The sequence below is a fragment of the Tamandua tetradactyla genome, chromosome 6 (genome assembly GCF_023851605.1).
Source record: "Tamandua tetradactyla isolate mTamTet1 chromosome 6, mTamTet1.pri, whole genome shotgun sequence".
Taxonomy (NCBI): Eukaryota; Metazoa; Chordata; class Mammalia; order Pilosa; family Myrmecophagidae; genus Tamandua; species Tamandua tetradactyla.
In genome coordinates this window covers 101,331,565-101,348,738 of record NC_135332.1, presented here as the reverse complement: position 1 = coordinate 101,348,738, position 17,174 = coordinate 101,331,565, and the positions used below count along the sequence as shown (strand labels likewise).

General features: G+C 37.8%; 1 protein-coding gene across 4 annotated transcripts in view; it reads right to left on the bottom strand.

The window, feature by feature from the left end:
- The window catches only part of FAM110B (family with sequence similarity 110 member B), a 173,530-nt gene that overhangs the window by 120,602 nt on the left and 35,754 nt on the right, over positions 1–17,174 (bottom strand). For 2 of the 4 annotated variants that reach the window (XM_077166810.1, XM_077166809.1), the window contains exon 2: positions 6,458–6,526. The exons of 1 other annotated variant lie outside the window; for it this stretch is intronic. The gene's annotated coding sequence lies outside the window, so the exon portion shown is untranslated. Of the gene's footprint in view, positions 1–6,457; positions 6,527–8,122; positions 13,550–17,174 lie in introns of those variants that run through there. One more of the 4 variants, XM_077166806.1, reaches the window with a different exon arrangement.

Here is a 17,174-nt window from a genome sequence, read left to right as displayed (position 1 = left end):
AAATCAGAGTTTTTGATTCCTACTGCAAGGAGCCTATATGAGCAGGTAAGATTAAGTCTTTACTAGTAACAGAACAGAGCCTGGGGCTTTCCCGTGAAATGCAAAGTAACTTTTAGAAATTCAAAGGCTATGCCATTCTCAGCTAGAAAACAGTGATGGTAATAGAGGCTAAAAGTGCCTTCTTCCTCAATTAGCTGACAAAGTTTTAGCTACCGGTAAAAGGCCTCTAGGAAGCAGCTGTAGAGATGTATCAGGGAGGTTCAGACTGAATTCCAAAAGAGGACTGGTCGCTCCCACCCCAACCGGGACCCTGTATTCCTAGAGAGATCTATGAGAATGCAAGTGCAGAAATGGCAGGGACAGGGGCCTTTTTGCTCAAGGCTGGTTATAAACTGTTTGGCACAATTCTCATCAGGCTCTCCCCCTAAGAGGTTCACCCTACCACACGAGAGAGCAGCCTCTCCTAAGGGGCTGGAATGGAGGTCGGGCAGGTAAGGAAAGAGGGGGCAGGTTGAGGAGAAAGGGCAGAAGGAAGGAAGGGATGGTTTCATTCCCTCACTGCTCTGAACTCTGGAGGGAACAGAGAGACAGTATCACTGCAATTTCACATACTTATGCAGGAAATGTCATTCCTACTGAAATGCCTTTATGTGTGTTTTGACGTGTGTTGATTACTGCAACACTAAAGGCAAATGTGAAGGGTTTTCAGTTCTCCCAGTCCTTTACTGCATTTTCAATTTCCACCTGTACTGAGCATGCCCAGTGGCCAGGTAAGAAGGTACCACCATGGAAGGAGTGAGAGACAGTCACTTTCTAAGGCGATGCACAGTCAGCTAGAAGTGGTTTTCTTTTTTTTTTTTTTTTTTTTTTTTTTTTTTTTTTTTTTTTTTTATATATGGGCAGGCACGGGGAACTGAACCCGGGTCCTCGGGCTTGGCAGGCAAGCATTCTTACCTGCCGAGCCACCGTGGCCCGCCCTATAAGTGGTTTTCTTAAGACACTTTTAGGTCAAGTAATGTCATTTGTTGGATAAGAAATCAAAAGCTGTTGTAGCAGCTCACTGACCCTACTGGAAAAATAGGCTCAACAGTCAAGAATAAGCAAGCATGTTTAGAAAGAGCAATCAGGAAATAATCAATTTCAGGTCTGTGAAAAGCAAGTGCGTGAGTCACACGTGAGGGCATTCCCTAATACACCAAGGATTTAAATGTGTTTTCGGTTCAAAGTGTGGGGGAAAGATTGTCGAAGTCTTCCTAAAGGCCTCATTTAATTTAGATATGGAATTAAATGTTATTAAATTGCAATTTGCTTCCCCTTCTAGGGTTTTGTGACAACCATACAGCATGGCTCATAGCACTTCAGCACAATTCACATTTATGAATGAACAAAGAAAGCCAGTGTCTCTAAGGAGAGAGACCAAGAGTTTTAACATAGATACTGTAATCAAAGACATGTGTACGCTAATAGCTCTCATGTTATTAAAGACCTAATATTCTTATGTTTAAGTTTACTTTTAAATTAAATAAAAGTTCAAGAATTATATTGCCCTTTATGTATGAAAAAATTAGTGGACACAAATAAGAATAAAATGGATGTTAGGAGTATGTAACTCTTACTATTTTTCCTCCAAGGGGCCAAGTGTAGCAAAAACTTTCATGGATTAACCTCTTTGACAAAAATGTAGACAATGATTTAAGGAACACATGAGGAGATTTCAAATAATGTAAGCTGTCAACACATAGGTACTATCTAGTTGCCTAACCAAGCTTGCAGCTTTTCCTGCCTCCTACTGGCAGATAATAACCAGTATTCAGAGTCACAGATTCTTACCCATTCTCAGCACATGGCCTGGCCATGCCATTATTATTTTACCATTATTATCAAGGCTTTCACTTGCTGAGCGTTCACCATGTGCCTGGCACGGTGTATTTGATAAGTACCACACTCATTTGGTGCTTAGAGCAACACTGAGAAGTAAATATTATCATCCCCATTCTGCAGAAGACAACCATAACAAAACCCACTAACCTTTATTAAACATCTCCCATGTAGTGCATATAGCCAGTCACTCATTGTGTTGGTTTGAAGCTATTCTGTACCCCCAAAAAGCCATATTCCTTTAGTCCATTCTTGTGGGTGAAGCTTTCTTATACGTGGGACCTTTTGGTTAAGTTGTTTCAATTGAGATGTGACCCAACCCATTCAGGGAGAGTCATATTCCTTTACTGGAGTCCTTCATGAGAACAAAACACAAATATCCCAGAGAGCTCAGCAAAGCCCCAGAAAAGCTAAGAGATAAGGACACACCCAAAGAAGTTGAGAGAGGAAGCCACTGTAGCCAGAAGCTGGAACCAATGAAACCTGGGAGAGAAGGTCCAGCAGATGGCAGCCCATGTGCCTTCCCACATGACAGAGGTGTCCCAAGTGTCAGCAGCTTTGCTTCAGAGAAGGTATCATCCTTTTGATGCCTTAAAATGGATATTTTCACTGCCTTAGATTGTAAACTTGTAAGCTAATAAATCCCCCTTATAAAAAGCAACCCATTTCTGATAAATTGCTTTTCAGCAATTTTGGCAAACCGAAAAAGTCAATCCATGTTCACAATGTTTGGTATGATATTACCCGGATTTTATGGCTGAAAACGAAGGCCCTTAGAGAGATTAAAAGACTTCCTCTAAGTCCTACAGGTTAAGTCTGGCAGAGTCCCATGTCTGCATGACCTCTTTCTCCTGGATTGGTGATAACTAAAGACAAGAGCTTAGAGGCTACATGGTCTCAAGTTTTGAGTATAAATATTTCACTTTCGGGACAGGAAAAAAAATAATAATGTAGGAAGCTAATATGCCTTAGACACAGGGTAGATTCCACTTCATACCAGGAAAAAGACCCTGAGCCTCTCTGGGGCAAGTCGTTGACCCAAGTCTGGCTGATAGGTAAATGCTTTCTACTATTTTGGAGCTACATGGATGATGATGAAAGCAATTTTTATCTGGCCATCTGGCAACTCAAAAAGAAAAACAAAACAAAACAAAAAACCACCATGGTGGTAAAGTTAACCAACCATCTTCTTCTCCTGAAATATCTGCGTTTGTGTATGCTATCAATCTAAATAATGGCCTCTTTGTTTAGTTGAAGCTGGGAGCTGGCAGACAAGGATGCAAACAGCTCTAATTAAAATAGACGTGTTTTTTATTGAGATATCCTCAATACTTGACATTGCTCTAAGAGTTACAAGTAATAAAATACTCTAAGGAAACACTTGGGACTTGAGCCAATGAGGGCCAAGAACTATTTGATTAAGGTCTGTACTGGCTTCCCAGCCACCATTACCTCTTTTCTGGAGCTATGTGTAATTAACAATATACTAAAAGTTTATAAATAAGGCTGCAAATCTTGACCTAGATTTTGTATAGCTTCAACAAACCAAAAAGGAAACCTGAAAATGTCTACTTAAATAACAACCAAGACTGACACTTCCAACCTTCATATTTAAAACTTTCAAAACAGTCTACTTTCTCCTGTCCCATTACCAAAGAATGTTTGACAAGAACAAAAAGTAAAATTAGTATTAGATTAAAATAGAAACATAAATTCCAGCATCCATGGTTTGTTTTGATTGCTAAATACTTGCAATTAAAGACTTTATTTGCCTGCCGAAATATACGGTAGTCCATAGGAATTCAAATTAATAAAAGTACATATTTTAATAAAAGATCTTTTAGAGAAATTTGAATCCAAAATACCTTTGTGCCCATTTGAAATTGATTGTAACCCATAATAAGAAAGTAAAAGGTTTTGTATATTAGTATTTTTTAAACCATGTTTTTTGCTTTGTCTTAAAATTATAACAAAAATTCCTTTTCAACTTTATAATTAATTTTGCCTGATCTTTCTCATACTTCCAAAAAGAGGAAATAACAAAGAAGTGAACCCCTTATTATCATGATTCAGAGATAAAAAAGCCATTATGACTGGCATGGGGAATAAATAATACTATATACGAAGAATTTCAGGATTAGATTTCTTTTCAAAGTTGCCATGTGAAATTGAAATCATCCAAATAAAAATAATTATAGTATATGTTTTTGAGGTATAGGGTCATTTACTGTAGTTGACTTATTTCCTTCACATAGAAATGAAAACCCAGAGAAGTCAGGTGACCTTCCCAAGCACACAAAGCAAAGGTGAACATACACCTAGATTCCTTATATACCTACCCAGTGCTGTTTTTAGATCATAACCAGCATTTAATTTCAGTAAATCACTTCTTAAGAGCTTCCAGTTTTATCTCTATTAGCGTAATACAAATAACAACATTCTATACAGCATGAACATAAGACAAGTCAACTCATCTGTATGTCAAGACAAAACTCTGCTCAAAACCACCAAGCACACACTTGTCCTTTTTCTCCACTGATCAAGCTATCTTAAAACACCAGTGCCCACTGGAAATCTGAAATGAAATTTGTAAGTACTCTTAGGCTGTCTAACCTATTTACTTCTACTCTGAAAATGGTATTTCCCTTTCTTATTCACAGTCAAATCCTACCCATAGATTTGCTGCAATACATTCTAAATTAGATTTTTATAGACAGCTATCAAGCAGAATGCAGGTATTCTACCCTCAAAGCTTACATAAGCTGCTTTTAAAGTAAGGATTTCAGAATGAATTAGAATTAAATCCTTCAGTTCTGATGGAACTCTACAACCTTAGCCTCTACAACCTTGAAGCAAAGAGTAGGTTTTCATCAATGGTTATTTGTTGACTCCCAATGGATTATAATGCACGGTGCCAGGCACAAGGGAGTCAAAAAGCATGAGACTGGAGACCATCGGTAACCAAGGCCTCACCAGTGGCACCTAACTGCAGTCAGGGTTCCCACCTGAGGACGTGGACGTATGTTCGCAGGGGTGGCCCAGTAAACCCCATGTGGCTTTCTCAGAACACGTCTGTTGATAGATTTAGTTGGAATAGAGAATATATGCAGGGAAACTGCATAAGGTAAACTAAAACAGGCCAACAGATGATGGAAGGACCCCTCTCCACCTCCCCTAAAGAGAAAAAAACTGCTCAAGAAACAGAATATCCATTAAGAAAGGGATCCCTTTCTTGAAAAATGGTGGCAACAAAATACCTTCCTTATAATGGTTCTTCACATAAGCACATCAATGGTATTAAAACTCAGTGGCCGATAAACAACTCTACTTAAAAAAAAGAAAAAAAAAGGGACAAAAGATTTAAACATACATTTCAAAGAAGCTAAAAGTCAGATAAGCACAGGAAGAACTGAGCAACATTATTAGTCGGTAAGGAAATGCAAAATAAAAAGCACAACATAATACCACCACACAACTACTAGACTGGCTAAAATAAAAAGAACTGAAAATAACAACCGTTTATCTGAACATGGGGCAACTGGAATTCTCATACATTGCTGGTGGAAAACTCAAAATGTTACAGGCATTTTGAAAAATAATTTGGCAGTTTCTCTTAAATTAAACACAAGTAACACATGAACCAGAAATTCCACTTCTAGGTATTTACTCAAAAGAAAACTTAAATTGATGTGACGCAAAGTCTCATAAGAGAATGTTCAAAGTAGTCCTATTCATTACAGCCCAAAGAACTTATGAATGGATAAACACATTGTGGTATGTCCATCCACACCAGGGAATGCTACTCAATAATAAAAACAAAATATTTACTGATACAAACAACATGCATAAAACTCAAAAACATTAAGCTATGGAAAAAAACCCAAGTAAAAATGTCCAGATTTCACATAATTTCACTTATATGAAATTTTAGGAAAAGCAAAACTATCAGTGGATGTCAGGGCCAAAGGAGTGAGGGGAAGGGCTGACCACAAAGGGGCATGAGAAAACATTTTGGGGGGATGGAAATGCTGTATATTATGATTGCATGTTTGTCAAAGCTCACAGAATTGTACACTTAAAATTGGTGAATTTAACTGAATGCACACTACACACCTCAATAAAACTGAATTTACAAAACTTTCAGTGTCACCTCCAATTAATCTAAAAGGTCATTAACTTCATCAATAAGATCTGAAATTCCTTCAGCAGATGGTACCTGAAGTCTTCAGATACTTAATAAGGATAATGCCAATCAAGGATTGATAAGTAATTTGATGGGCCACAGAAAAAGAAAGAAAACACTGGCTGTCAATAATACTGTGTACAGGGAAACTGAAAGTATTCCAATATTCTACAGCAGAGATTTCCAAAAAGTGGCCTAATAATATTTAGTCTAAGATAAATCTCTTCAATATAAAAGGATAAACTTCCTACAACTATTGATAATCTAGAGATAGAAGAATTACCAACAAATGCACAGGAATAAACCAAGAAGCGCAAAAACTTGAAGAAATATGGGCCATATAATAATATGGTTAAGAGGATTGCTTATTAATTCTGAAACTATTTTCAAAAGTACCTTGATACAGAAGATGGGAAACATCTCTTAAGCATCCACTCTGTCCTTGGTTCTACTGAACAAGTTGATCTATAATGGAAATAAAGATAGACAAGCTTATCGCAGTTATTGGTGATCTAAGGTTGAATGTGCTAGGTTGGAAAATATTTTATTAATGTCATATATAGGTCAAAAACACACAATAAACTCCATTCATTCAACAAATATTTCCTGAGGTGCCACTCACTGCACCAGTTGGAGGAAAAGTAAGAAAAAAGTCCTTGCCCTTAAAAAGCTCACCATCCAAGAAATGTAAGTCATACATTCCATGGTAGAAGTTGTAAGTTAACTTATGTGAAAAAGACCTATGAGTTTGAGTCTATTACAGTGTAAATGCTAATTAAATTACAGGCTGATCTAAGATAAGTACAGAGAGTTCAGCCCAAATGCACACAGATACAATGCCGCCATGGATGACAGTCTATCATGCCCCGGGTGCACCAATTACTAGCGCCATTCTAAAGTTCAGCTTAAGGTCGTCGTTACAGTTTTGCCAACCCTCCAAGTACTAAATCCCTAAGATTTACTCGTCTGGAACTAGCTTGAGCCTGGAATTTACCCTGTGCCCACTAGATAACCCAGGCTGATGACAGTGCTGAGGGGTAGCAGATGAGAAAGGACTAGAAATGTTTGACTCAACCAGGGAATTGACTGGGAGTGGAGGTGGAAGGCGGTCTGTCATGCAGAAGAAACATCATTCTCACAGAAATTGCAAGCAGACGTGGCTCATGGTAGAGACTCCCAGCAACTGAACAATCTCAAAATTAAATCGACTGCCTAAGATCTAATCGATTGGACTAAGAATTTGGCAATATTCTATCTCCAATAGTTCATCATAATATGGCACCTGGATCAATACAACTGCATTGCAACTGGTCTCCTAATACCCAGCCTATCAATTTTCCCCAAGGCTGCAAAATCGATCACTGGTTTCCCATCATCTACAGGATGGAGGCTGGGAAACAAGGTCCCCTAGCTCCTAAGCTTCATCTGCCATTCTCCCTCTTATGCTGTGTCAAAACCACTCGCAGGTCCCCCAAATGGGCTGTGCTTTACTAGCCTTCACACTGTGCATGTGCCATTCACTTCCTGAAGCACCTCTCACATCCCCGATATGTGTCTGTAGGCTTCAGCCCACTTATCTTTAGCATGGTTTAAACAATCCCACCTTTGAAAAACCATCCCCTTGACCTCTCCAAGCTTTGCTGCTACCCCCTCTCCGTGGCCATGATATCTTATTAAACTCCACAAAAACATTCACCACAGATATGAATAACTAGTTATCACTGCATCTCCTCACTAAACCATAATCCCTGCTCAGTTTATTTTATTCCCAGGACTTAGACCAGGATACGATACTTAACAATTTTTGAATGAATCAGTGACTCCAAGATAGCACAGCCAGTCATATGCTGTACATCCTACATCCTGTCTGACCTTATGACAGGGTATCAAACTGGGTTGATGGCTCTAAGCTTTACCACTATGCCCTTTCCATGCCTATGGTGTTTTATAAGCTCAGGCAAGTATGACCATCTAAGGCAACAGAAGGCAGATGGTGTGCAATCCTCTAAGAGATCTAAGCAGCCTTAAGGGGGGATCCAGTGCAGAAACCAGAAAGATTACCTGATGAATATCCCTTCACACTCCAAAGTCAGCTGTGTTCACTTCTGGCTCCATCGTTCACTAACAAGATGGCCCCAAGTAACTAACAACCTTTCAAAGCTCAGTCTGTAAAACAGAGATAAGTATAACCCTGAAATCGAAAGGTTACTCTGAGGATCAAAAGATAATATACTATCATGGAGTCAGCAAAAGAACCAACACATGGCAAATACTTAATCGATGTGGCTACTTGTTTGCAGTAGCAACCTTGAAATGACAGAGCTGGGGGTCCACCCTGACCACTCTTTCCAAAAACCTGCCCTGGGGAAATCATATGGGGCTCTTCTTGCCCAGTTTTTCGCCAAGGAGTAGAAAAAATACCTACTGCAGAGGGAGGGTTTTAACAAATAGTATATGCAAAAAAGCACAGGAGGGCGGTGCAAGGGTAGCTCAGTGCTAGAATTCTCGCCTGACATGTCAGAGACCCCGGTTCAATTCCCGGAGCCTGCACATGCTAAAAGAAAAAAAAGAAAAATCCTTCCCTTTGGGTGGTGCAATGATGGCTCAGTGGCAGAATTCTCACCTGCCATGCTGTAGACCTGGGTTCAATTCCTGGAGCCTATTCATGCTTAAAAAAACAGTGCACCAGAGTATATGTAAATATAGCATACGTAACGCTTCTCTCAAGCTATGAAGATACCTTAAAGCGAAGTTTTAAAGCTATTCCAATGATGAATTTATTTAGACTGGTTTAGAACAGATTTCCATATTTCTCAGCGCTTTCCAAGAAAGAAAAAGTACACGAAAAAGTTTCATCAAATCCGCTCAAATGTATCCCATCACTTTTGTTCATCGATTCTCTATGAGGAATAAACATTCAGTAAACTCGCAAATGGTCAAAGAAAAGTTATGTCCAAAATATACATTTCTGAAAATGGCATGATGGGAAATCTTGCAAAATAATGACTACAATGTCAAAGTCACATATTTATTTCAAGGATAAAATGAACCTGGATGCAAATAACGCATTTTTAAGAGTGTAACACATTTCACATGTTCATTTTTAACACTCCTAAACATGGTTCTCAGAAACAGCCTTATATACGAATACATGTTTTAAAACTAGCACATTTACTAACTGGGTATGATCCAATTGTTAGTATCGTCATTTCCAAAATTTTAATGATTAAATCTTAGTAGCTAGTAATAAGTCTTTTAGAAAGGATTAATAAAGTCATAGAGTAAACAGAGTCTATAATAATAAATAATAATTCCCAGCCAAATGCCAGGAATTATTTTTTTACAAAAAATCAATATTTTTATATTTATATCATGCATGGTGGGAACATAGAAAAAGTGTGCAGTGTTAGCTCTAGGGTGTTATTTCCAATTTTTTTTTTCTAAAAAGGGCAATTTCAGAAAACAAAGGAGTGAATGAAGTGTTTTTACTTTACCCGATGTGATCTGGCAAGTAACTTAACCTCAGTTTCCTTATTCATGAAATGAGGACTCCATGAGATAGATAATCTATAGCAATTGCCTGCACATCGAGAGCCCAAATCTGTGGTTTACATATACCACTTTGCATCTTATCCAAAAAGGCTCCCCACTTTGAGAAATAATTGGAGCAGTGTTGTCGGAGCAGTTTTATTTAGATCTATGGTTCTTGGGTGAGAATACCCAAGCACACCAATACAGGCAGGAGAGATTTTGATCTCTTCCTCGAGACTGCTGTGCTGCATTGGGAAGAGAAAAAAGAGGAGTCACCCTCCTTGATATTTTCTAACTAGTACAACACCAGTGATTCCCTAAACCCTAACTCAATTTAGCGATATATCTTTTTGGTCAGCTTGGCATTCCAAGGTTCCTGTGTTACTTTATCCAATGTGGACCCAAGAAACCAAAAGCAGTGATGTGGGAAAACAGCTGCAGAAAACATGTATTTTGTAGTTACTCAAATTTGTGTCTGCGAAATCCCTTATTAACTTACATTCTGGAAAAGATTTCTTTCAAAGAAAAACACAGGAGTAAAAAAACTCAACATAACCCTAAGGCTAGAAAGCATCTTATCTGATGGCTGAACTCAAATTATTACTTTTAAATGACTATCTGTTAAACAAGTCGCTATGTTGTTTGAAAATAAAAATTATGAATTAAAAAAAAAAAAACTAAAATATCCTGCCATGAAATTATGCCTATAAATTTCTGTTTTTTGCTTGGCAATTTTCCTAAGAGAGTTCTTTTAAATATTTTTATTAATAAATCTTAACATACAATCAATGGCTCATAATACTGTCACACAGTTGTGAATTTGCATCACTCCAGAAAAAGAAATAAAAAGAAAAAAGAAAAACACATACACACCAGATCCCTCACTCCTCCCTCTCTTTGACCACTAGTATTTCCATCTACCTGATTTATTTTAACCTTTGTCCCTCCTATTATTTGTTCATCCTACATATTTTTTACTCATCTGTCCATACCCTAGATAAAAGGAGCATCAGACACAAAGTTTTCGCAGTCACACTGTAAAAGTTTTATTGTTCTGGGGTGCAAGGGTAGTTCAGGAAAGAATTCTCACCTGCCAAATGGGAGACCCGGGTTCAATTCCCGGTCCGTGTACTTTTCAAAAACAAACAAACAAAAATTTAACAAATGGTGCTGCAATAACGGGATACTCACAGGGAAAAATAATGAAATGTGACCCCACCATATAGAATACTAAAAAGAAAAAGCCATATCGTTATGCTATCATCATCAAGAATCAAGGCTACTGGAACACAGGTCAACAACAGTTTTAGGTACTTCCCTACGAGAGAAGTTTGATGAGATCCTGGGTTTTTATTTTTTGTCCTAAAAAAAGAAAAAAACAAAAAAGAACCATACTGTGCAAAGAGTAAACCCAAATGTAAACTAAGGATTACTGTCAATACGATTGACAACTATAACTCTATTGTTTCATCAATTTAATAAAGGTGTCACACTAATGCAAAATGTTAATAACAGGAGAAACTATACATGCGCAAGTATGGAAACTCTATACTAGCTCATAATTTTTCTGTAAACACACAACTGCTCTAATAAAAAAAAAATAGTCTCCACGTTATATTCAACTTAGGTTATCAAGACTCTAAAATATCACTTAGCCGACTGAAAGGTACACATGTCCATAAACCACAATAGCATGGCTTTTCCCATGCTGTGTTATATTAAGATTCCCAGCCACTGGGGTTTGAGATTCTTGTGCATATAACTGGAGCCCTATATAAAGCTCTGCCCAGGCAGGTAGTAACGACCCCAGGCCAAAGACTTCCCACATTTGGCTTCCCTAAAAATAGGTATTCATCCCTTTAAGTGAGCAAATGTACAACAATGCTGACATCAGAATTAGCATTTCCTGCTTTCCTACCGAAAAAAAAGTCAAGCAAAATGTTAATAAAAATGTAAATAACCTCCTGGGGATTTCTTCTTGTGTGTGGGAAAGCCTGCACCTTTGGAAAACCAACGCAAAACCAGGTGCTTCTCACCGTGAAGTCCTCGTGAATGAATGAGCTAAATAAAAATCCTGGTGTCTGTGAAAGTGAGAGGCTCACTGGTCAGCGGGTTAAAGGAAAACAAACACCAACAGGCCCGCAGGGTCGGCTCACTGCTCTTTTCTCACCAGGGCACCCGTGGAAAGCTCAGCGGTGGCCCCCAAGCAAGGGGAAAGCACCTGTCACCCGCCACCTAGCCTGTGTGTAAAATAATTTAGGATGAGGTTTTGCTGCAGATTTAACTTGTTCATATTAAATGTCTGGTGCCTACTATCTTAAGGGCTTGGGGGAAATTAATGTCAATATAAATGACTGGCCAAGAAAAATGTACATACTTTTACACCACAAGTAAACTTCAAATGGATTCCTCTATTACATTACCGGCAGTTTTGTTATCTTAATGGTGATGCTAAATTGCATGATAAAAAACACAACTTGTTCCATAAAATGGAGCATCTCCTAAATGATCTTTCATAACGTTCTTCGGCTGTTTTATGTTAAGACCTACTTTCCCAACTAAGTTACACATTTCACAAAGGCATCTTTGAATTATTTTTATGTCTGGCATGCTCCACTCTCATATCAATGCCCACAATAAAGCAAGTGTTGGATAAATCAAAAAAGTGGTTGAACAGGTCAGTATTTATAACTTATGGTTACAGATGTGTTTTTTGTAGTTTTTCAATGAATCTTAGTTCTATTCAGGGTTGTTCTGTGTATTAAATGACATAATACATGCAATGCTACTGGCATGGTACCACATTTCAAGCAAAAGTAGTAGCATACTATGTGTATGTGTGTGTGCGTGTGTGTGTGTGTGTGTGTGTATATATATATATATATATATATATCTTGAACTTTTCATGTCTATTTGAGTTGCACTTGATTAGGCAATTTCATAAGTGAAAAGGAGTTTCTTTCAGGGCAAGTCCTAGACAGCAATGTTTGTTCTTACTTTTTATTTCCTATCAGATGTCCCATTTTGCTGGCAAGTATCAGTCACCAGGGGTGGCTTATTAGAATAACACAGATATTACAGATTTACTTAAGACAGCGATAAAAGAAAAATTAGAAGAATGTCACCCACTATCTTCATGTGGGCTCTGATCATCTGCCAGTGTATCTCATTGGTCAAACCCAACCCGAATCCAGAGGGCAACCAGATCGGCACATTCTGGAGCATATGCTTACAAAAGTACATTTGAGACATTCTTTTCCAGTTACAATGTAGAGCATGCAAAAGACCTCTCTGATTCCTTGCGAACAAGGAATTGTTAAAATTGTTAAAAACTTCACCTGGAGTAAACAAAAATATAAAAGCAAAGAGTAGTAAATACAAAGAAGCCCCTGTGGACCAAATTCAACAAGAAACAGGGGAGCTGAGAGTCACATAGCTTTCATAGCCGAGGGCTGTGCTGGTCTAGATTCAGGTGGGCAGGGAGCAGCCGATACAGAGCCTCGGCAGGAATGAGGAAAGCCAGACAAGGGTAAGACGGCCCTATGGCAGGACAAGGCTGGAGTCTGGAAGACTCTTTCCCAGTAAGTCTCCATCTAACCCAATCCCCCAAAATGGACACCAAAACGTCAGTGGAGAGGTTAGAAAGCAGAGAGAGGTCACACAGCTCACACATTCTCATGCTGCTTCAGTTATTTGAATCCAAAAAGGAATTAAAAATATCTGAAATTACAGTCCAACCTCCTCTCAGTTGAAATACTAAGAAGGAATAAAAAAGATACATCTGGTGAATTCAATTGAATTAAAACCGCAACCCACACGGCAGCTGCATTCTGAGAAACCTGAACACTCAGCTCCTCACTCCAACCTCCATTAAGAAGAAGGGCTCACATTTTCTGGGACATGAAATAAACAAAACATTATACCTTGGTTTCCACTATTTTTATTCATAGCACATAGAATATCATTTTTAAAAATACAAAACATGTAAAGAAATCAGAAAATGTGATCCATAATTAAGAATTGACACAACCAATAAAAACAGAATCACAGATGACTAAATTAATGGAATCACTCTTTAAGAGCTTTATGATAACTGTTAGAAATGTGTTAAGGAATTTATAATTAAGTAAGAATAAATGAAAAAGGAGATAGAATATTTAGGACAGAAAGAGAAACTCTAAAGTAGAAATAAATGAAATACCTAGAACAAAAAATACAATATTTGAAATAAAAAATTATTGGACAGGCTTGTTATTTGGACATTGCAGGAAAATATCAGTGAACTTAAAATTTCCAAATTAGAGCAGATAAAACACACAGGATAAAAACGAACAAGCTATTGGTGATATAATAAATAAAAGCAACAAATCAAGTACATGGGTATGATTTTCCTCCACCCAGAGAACTTTCTCTATCATCTCTTATAGTGTGGGTCTGCTGGTGATGAATTTTCTTAGCTTTTTGTTGAGTTGAAAATGTCTTTTTGCCTTCATTTTTGAAGGGTATTTAAATCATATGGGTATAAGAGAAAAGACCAGGAAAAGAGAGAAAAAAAACGGGCAGAAACAAATTGAATAAACAGACCGAATTTGAAAAATATTAACCCAGCAATCCTAGAAAATCAATAAGCCCCAAGCAGAATAAATATGAAGAAAACCATGCCTGTTGGTATCATGCTCTAATTGCTGAAAACAAAGAGAACAATTTTAAAGAATGTGGAGGAAAAAAGATATTACATACAGAGGAACAAAGAATGATGGCCAATTTCTCCTAAGGGACAAGGAAGGCCAGAGTGGAACAACATATTTAAAGAGCTGAAAACAAAAAAAGGAAGCTGCTAACCTGGAATTCTATACCCAGCAAAAATACCCTTCAAAAGAGAAGGCAAAAAGACATTTTCAACTCAATAAAAGCTAAGAAAATTCATCACCAGCAGACCCACACTATAACAGATAATAGAGAAAGTTCTCTGAGTAGAGGGAAATCATATCAACTGGGAAAAAAAAATACCTACAGGAAAGAAGAAAGAGCTCAGAAATAGTAATTCTAGGGGTAAATATTTTAAAGTTATATTTTTTACCTTTTGGCTATTTAAATCAGTAACTGCAATTTACTATGAGGTTTATAACATAAGTAATAGGCAATAAATATAGCCCACAATATATGCCACAATATACAACAACAGCCCAAAGGATAGGAAGAGGGTAAATGGGAATATACAACTGTAAGATTTTTTTTATAACCTTAATTCAATATAGATGGTGGAACTTTATATACAGGGAGAGTAACATGTAAAAAAACAAAACCAAGAACTTAGCTAAAAAGCCAAGGAGACAAAATGAAAAACTAAAAACTACTGATTAAACCCAAATGAGGCAGGAAAGAAGTAAATACAGATCAAAAATAAGACAATTGACTTAAAAATCAACCATGTCAATAATTCCATTAAACTTAAACAGCCTAAACCCTCAATTAAAAGGGAGAATTTGTCAAGACTGGACAAAAAAAAAAAATGGCACGATATGCCATTTACAAGAGACACACTAAGTATAAAGAACAGATAGGTTAAAATAAGAATGGAAAACACACACACACCCACACATACACACATATACCATGCAAACACTAGCATAAGAAAGCTGGTAAGGCTACATTAATGTCAGATAAAGAAGATTTCAAAGCACATATTATTTATCATCAGTAATAAAGGGGGGCATTGCACAGTAAGAGTCAATTCAGCACAAAGACATAATTCTGAATGTGTATGAATCTAACTACAAAACTTTAAGCTACAGAACAAAAAGGAGAAATACAAAAATCTGTAATCACAGTTGAAGATGTTTACACTCCACTCTCAATAAGTGATAGACCGATTAGACAAAATAATTGCTATGTCTGTACAATAAATGAATACAATCATTTGAACATTTTAAAACACAAGAATAATTGCTAACTAGTGCACACATTCTTTTCTAAACTACACATCCTATAGCCTTGTGAAATGGAGCTAAAAGTCTACCTTTTTGCTCGTTTTTGAAGATTAAATAATCCAATACATGTAAAGTACTTAGAAAAGTGCCTTGCATATTACAAAATACAGAGCAATCCTAAATCCCAAAGTGCTCTTTTAGAATAATATTTAATAATTAATGCTGGTCACGACTCTAGTTTTCAAGTATTTCTCAGCTTCTGGTTCCAATACAAGTATTAAATACCTCATTAGCACCTCTCATCTATTCACTGGAAACATGAAATATCAAATCAAATGCCAATTATCAAAAAATCAAACCTCAAAAATCAAATCATTTGTTGATTACCAACACTGAGATTTACAGATAGTTTTTTTTTTTCACAATGCATTTTTTAGAGACTTTGGAAATCTCTTTTAAAAGAATAAAGCTATAACATCTGAAATGTCACACAGTTTTTCCAATAAAACTACCTTTTGGTCTTTATGCCCCTCAAAGTATAGAGACCACATCCCTTTCTCCCCATCTCTCCTACCCTCGTTGATGCAAAATTTAATGCTACAACAAAGATAATTCTTAGATTCCTTCTTCTTTACTGTTTCCCTCAGTGGCAGAATAGTAAACATCTCTGAGGGCCTTTTCCTGGAGATAAGTAATTGTAAGATGGGGCCTTGAAATCTCCACTTTAAGTATGTTTTGGATGATTCTTAAGAAAACCTAGTTTTCTAAACCTAGTTATCTAAACTAGAAACATCAGACCTGCCACTCACTGGCTATGTGATCTTGTGGCAATCAATTAATTTCCCTTAACCAATTTCTCATTTTATAATGGAGATGTACCTATCCTGGAATGAATCAGCAAAATGTCTTCGACATAGTAGGTGCTCAAATATGTGTTGAATCAATGAATGAGAAAACATGCATGTAGGCAAGGTGACTGGGCAGGCAAACTGTATGCTGAAAAATGAACTTAGACGGCAAAGTCCAAATTCTGTTTATGACATGCTAAATTTCTCCATCCTCACATCTTTCCCCAACTCAAACATATCAACTCTACACACTAGGAAAACCAAACGACTTGTAGTTGGCCAATTTTGCCATGCTATTCCATCCCTCAGATTCTTGACTTGGTCTGTCCCATCTGCTTAGAATTGCCTTCTTGAATTTTTTCCCTGCCCACTCTCCTTTCCACCTGACTTTCTTCAGAAAAGCCTCCACAGATACATTCCCTCCACCACCGCCACCTCTGGGGATGAGCTAAGCCCAGGATCCCAGTTCTATAGCTCCTGGAGGGCAGTCATCACTGGACCCTTGGGACCTGGCACACTTCTTGGCACAAGGCAGCACCCCAGGAAAGACACAGCATGAGTAGAGCTGGGGAGTTCATCATCTAGGACCCGATGAAAGGTCATCCTGCAGGCTCTTCTTGGGCCAAGAATCTGAGCTAGAACCTAGATGGTTCAAAGCAGCCCAAAGAGAGCCCCAAGGTAGCAGAGGAGCTGAGGCCCCCAGCTGCAACCAACTTGCCAGCCGCACAGCTGAGCCACCTTGGAAGTGAAGGCTGCAGCCTCGGCCTGCCTCCAACTGACTGCACCCCAGCCCACATCTGGACT